Raw genomic sequence first — 5,829 nt, 5'->3', positions numbered from 1 at the left:
TTAGCTTCCTTCCCCCAAACAATCAACTATTATTCACCTTAGCTTTACGAAGTAACCTTAGATAACGGTATATCGATTCATAAGTCCCTGTGGGATCGATATCTTTTAAAACTACGCGATAGAACTGTGCACTTGCAGTTTGTACCCCATTCTCGACTCACACAGTCGAGCGATCAAGTTTTTGGCGCCGTTGCCGGGGACTTTTATTCAATCGATATCGTAACTCTTCCGTTACGCTGTAGAGACTAGGTTTCTTTTTCCTTCTATTCTTTCTTTCGTTGATTTGTATGCCGCGCACTCGCTCTCAAGGCGAACCGCTCTATTTACGAATCAACGATATCGAACTATATCTCCGAGTCTTACGACGAATTCGGGAATATCGTGCTGAAAACAATCTCCCTCCTATAAACCTTCCTGATATCAAAAACATTTTTCCTTCTTTAACCGAGATGGCAGAACCAGCTCGTGCTCTTAGAGATTACGCCGCTCCATCGCAAGATGAACCGCATTCAAGTATTGCTCCGCCCGCAATCGAAGCAAACAACTTTGAACTTAAACCTTCGTTGTTGCAGGCTGTGCAACAGAACCAATTCTCTGGAAATCTTACCGAAGATCCAAACCTTCATTTATCCGTATTTGTCCAATACGCTGATACTGTTAAAGCTAATGGTGTCACTTCAGAGGCAATTCGACTTCGTCTTTTTCCTTTCTCATTAAGAGATAGCGCTAGAAGATGGCTTCAATCTCTCCCTTCCAACTCAGTCACCACCTGGAACGAGTTGAAGAAAGTTTTTCTTGCCCGATATTTTCCGCCAAGCAAAACAGCTATGTTAAGAGCCCAGATAAACGGATTTAAACAGAAAGACAACGAGTCTCTTTTCGAAGCATGGGAAAGATACAAAGACATGATGAGACTTTGCCCACACCATGGTTTGGAAGACTGGTTAGTAATTCACACATTTTATAATGGTCTCTTATACAATACAAGGTTAACAATAGACGCCGCTGCAGGTGGTGCACTAATGAACAAACCTTATGCTGATGCTTACCAGCTTATCGAGAGCATGGCCCAAAACCACTATCAGTGGGGAACCGAACGAACAACAGTGGAAAAACCTCAACCGAAAACTGGCATGTACGAGATAAGTAACCTTGATCACGTTAATGCAAAAGTGGATGCTTTGGTCCAGAAGATTGAAAGTTTAAACGTATCACCTCCAACCGCCGTGGTTGCTATAACTCAGAATTGCGAGGTCTGTGGAATCCAAGGCCACACTCCTGCGGAATGTCAACTCTTGACTGGAATCCAAACAGAGCAAGTAAACTATGCTCAAGGAAGCCCCTATTCGAATACCTATAACCCAAATTGGAAGAACCATCCAAACTTTTCATATAAGAGTAATAATGCTTTATACGCACCTGGACAGTCTCCGAATCAAACCCCATCTGTACCTCCGGGATATCAGAAACCGAATCCTAACAATAATACCCCTAGAAAATCCAACTTGGAAATCATGATGGAAAACTTTATAGCTTCCCAACAACAAACCAATAAAGATTTCTTAAACCAGAACATACACACTGGCGAACAACTTAAACAACTAGCAAGCAAAGTAGATGCCTTGGCTACCCATAACAAAATGTTAGAAACACAAATATCTCAAGTAGCTCAACAACAAGCACCTACTGCTGCACCAACTGGTACATTCCCTGGACAGCCCCAACCTAATCCGAGAAGCCAAGCTCATGCAATTATATTAAGAAGTGGAACGGAAGTGGAAGGACCGTCTGATCCAAGGATAGAAAACCAAAACCCTAAGAAATCTACTGAGGAAAGTGAACCTAAGGAAAAGGAAGAGAGTAATAAGGATACCCTAGAAAAGAAGGAACCTTATGTACCTCCACCACCTTACAAACCACCTATACCTTACCCTCAAAGGCTTGTTAAAACCAAAGATGTAGGCCAATTTAGAAAATTTGTCGATCTCCTTAAACAATTAAACGTTACAATTCCGTTTACCGAAGCTATTACGCAGATGCCCTCATATGCTAAATTCTTAAAAGAAATTCTTTCTAATAAAAGGAAACTTGAGGATAGCGAAACCGTTACACTCCCTGCCGAATGTAGCGCTATAATCCAAAACATGCCCCCTAAACTCAAGGATCCGGGTAGCTTCTCTATACCCTGTCACATAGGAAAATTTGTCATCGACAAAGCCTTATGCGATTTAGGAGCCGGAATTAGCGTTATGCCTTTATCCATATGTAAGAGACTGGAAATGGGAGAATTAAGACCGACCAAAATGTTTGTGCAATTAGCAGATCGTTCCATCAAATATCCTGTAGGAATCCTTGAAAACGTTCCCGTACGCATAGGTCAGTTTTACATTCCCACTGACTTCACAATTATGGACATTAGAGAAGATGATACTACACCTATTATACTAGGAAGACCATTCTTAGCAACTGCCGGTGCAATCATAGACGTAAAACGAGGAAGACTCACCTTCGAAGTAGGTGAAGAGAAAATTGAGTTCATTCTTTCCCAATTCTTGAAAGCACCTGCAATAGAAGATACATGTTACTTCATGGATATCATCGATGAATGCATAAAAGAAGCAGAGTCAGGAGAAGACAAATCATCAGACTATCTTTTAGAAGACAAATCTAAACAATGCTTAGCAATAACACCGGACCCTACGCAGTGTCTTAACAAACCAACCCCTGATTTGAAAACACTTCCCAAAAATCTGAGATATGAATTCCTAGACTTAGAACTTGAACGACCTGTGATAGTCAATGCAGATCTAGGAAGACTCGAAACAGAAAAACTCCTACATATCTTAAGAAAATATCCAACCGCACTAGGATACCACATAACCGATCTTAAAGGAATAAGCCCTTCTATTTGTATGCACCGCATCATGTTAGAAGAAGACGGTAAAACCTCTAGGGAACACCAGAGAAGACTAAATCCGATCCTAAGTGAGGTAGTAAAGAAAGAAATAACCAAGTTATTGGAAGCAGGTATTATATATCCTATATCTGATAGCAAATGGGTCAGTCCTGTACACGTTGTACCAAAGAAAGGAGGCATAACCGTTATTGAAAACGAAAAAGGAGAAACTATAACTAAACGAATCGAATCGGGATGGAGAATGTGCATTGATTATAGGAAACTAAACAAAGCAACCCGAAAAGATCATTTCCCTTTACCATTCATTGACCAAATGTTAGAACGATTGGCTAAACATTCACATTTCTGTTATTTAGACGGTTATTCAGGCTTCTTTCAAATACCAATTCACCCTGATGACCAAGAAAAGACAACATTCACATGCCCTTTTGGTACCTTCGCTTATAGACGAATGCCGTTTGGTCTGTGTAATGCCCCTGCAACTTTTCAAAGATGCATGATGGCAATTTTCGCCGACTTTCTCGAAAACATCATGGAAGTATGTATGGATGATTTTTCTGTATACGGACAAAGTTTCGAAGAATGCCTTGAAAACCTGGAAAGAGTTCTTGAGCGATGTGTAAAAGTAAACTTAGTACTTAATTGGGAAAAGTGCCACTTTATGGTACAAGAAGGAATTGTTTTAGGACACATCATCTCGAACAGAGGAATTGAAGTAGACAAAGCCAAAATAGAGGTAATCGAAAATCTTCAACCCCCAAGAACCGTGAGAGAAGTACGAAGCTTTTTAGGACACGCCGGTTTTTACCGACGATTCATCAAAGACTTCTCTAAGATAACTAAACCCTTAACCGGACTATTAATGAAAGATGCTGAATTCATATTCGACGATAACTGTTTAAAAGCATTTCAAACTCTCAAACAAGCATTGATCTCCGCACCCATTATGCAGACACCAGACTGGAATGAACCTTTCGAAATAATGTGCGATGCCAGCGATTATGCTGTAGGTGCTGTTTTAGGACAAAGAAAGGATAAAAAGCTTCATGTTATATATTACGCTAGCAGAACCCTGAATGAAGCACAAATGAATTATGCCACAACCGAGAAAGAACTCCTAGCAGTGGTATTTGCGCTAGATAAATTTCGTTCTTACTTGGTAGGAGCCAAAATAATAGTTTACACCGATCACGCTGCTATCAGGTACCTTCTAACAAAAAAGGATGCTAAACCTAGACTCCTAAGATGGATCTTGTTACTACAAGAATTCGACTTAGAAATCAAGGACAAGAAAGGAACTGAAAACGTAGTAGCAGACCACCTCTCTAGACTTGAGAACCTTGAACCAGAAAGAACATCCATTAATGATGATTTCTCGTATGACAAACTCATAGCTACTTTGGAAGAGAACAACTCCGACATGCAAGTAGAAACCACCTTAGCTATATCTGTCATACCATGGTACGCTGATCTAGTCAATTATTTAGCTGCCGGAATAGTTCCACCTACTTTATCTTACCAGCAGAAGAAAAGATTCTTCCACGACATAAAACACTATTACTGGGATGATCCCTTACTTTTCAAAAGAGGCCCCGATGGTATTTTCCGTCGATGTATACCCGAAGAAGAGGTAGAAAACATAATCCAACACTGTCACTCTGCGCCTTATGGTGGACACACAAGTACATCCAAGACCTGCTCTAAAATCCTACAAGCTGGCTTTTATTGGCAAACTATATGGAAGGACGTACATGCGGCTATTAAGGAGTGTGACAGATGTCAACGCACGGGAAACATATCTAGACGTGACGAGATGCCACAAAAAGGTATTTTGGAAGTAGAGATTTTTGACGTGTGGGGGATAGACTTCATGGGACCATTTCCATCCTCCTTCGGTAACAAATACATACTCGTGGCGGTTGACTACGTATCAAAGTGGATCGAAGCTATAGCTTCTCCAACTAATGACACCCGAGTAGTAACTAGACTCTTTAAAAATATAATATTTCCGAGATTTGGCATCCCAAGGATAGTAGTCAGTGATGGTGGATCGCACTTTATATCCAAGGTACTCGAAAAACTACTACTTAAATATGGAGTGAGACATAGGATAGCAACACCTTACCACCCTCAAACCAGTGGACAAGTGGAAGTATCTAACAGAGAAATCAAGCAAATACTAGAGAAAACGGTCGCCACTTCAAGGAAAGATTGGTCATTGAAACTACCAGAAGCTTTATGGGCATACCGAACTGCTTATAAAACTCCCATAGGGACGACCCCATTTAAGCTCATATATGGAAAATCCTGTCACCTCCCGGTAGAATTAGAACATAAAGCCTATTGGGCTATTAGAAATTTAAATCTGAATTACAAAGCCGCCGGTGAAAAGAGAATCCTTGACATAAACGAATTAGAGGAACTCAGAAGAGACGCCTATGAAAATGCCAAAATCTATAAAGAAAGAACAAAACAATGGCATGACAAGCGTATATCAAGGAAAATCTTCAAGCAAGGCGACGCAGTACTTTTATTTAACTCCAGACTAAAATTATTCCCAGGAAAACTACGATCCAGATGGTCAGGACCTTTCCATATCACTAAAATCTTCCCCAGTGGAGCGGTAGAAATAAAAGGACAATCTACAGAACCGTTCACCGTAAACGGGCAACGTCTGAAACATTATCACTATGCGGAAACCAACGAAGATTCGCAAATTCTACTATTAGACGAAACGCCCCCAGGACTCATAGACTATATTTAACAGTTTCTTTGTCGAGCTTGCGACATTTAAACAAAGCGCTTAGTGGGAGACAACCCACAAATTACTCTGTTATTTTATTATTCTATTATTATTATCATTTCTCTATTTTTCTCTTAATTATTCTTTTAATTTCTATTTAGTATTCATT

At 40.2% G+C, this 5,829-nt stretch overlaps 1 pseudogene; it reads right to left on the bottom strand.

The window, feature by feature from the left end:
* Positions 1 to 834: 834 nt before the first annotated feature.
* LOC127109163 (uncharacterized) lies at positions 835 to 934 on the bottom strand (annotated as a pseudogene).
* Between the last annotated feature and the right edge of the window lie 4,895 nt (positions 935 to 5,829).

This window comes from Lathyrus oleraceus, chromosome 7, assembly GCF_024323335.1.
Source record: "Lathyrus oleraceus cultivar Zhongwan6 chromosome 7, CAAS_Psat_ZW6_1.0, whole genome shotgun sequence".
Lineage (NCBI taxonomy): Eukaryota > Viridiplantae > Streptophyta > Magnoliopsida > Fabales > Fabaceae > Lathyrus > Lathyrus oleraceus.
Note: the sequence above shows the minus strand (reverse complement) of the source record. Positions and strands in the feature narration are given on the sequence as shown.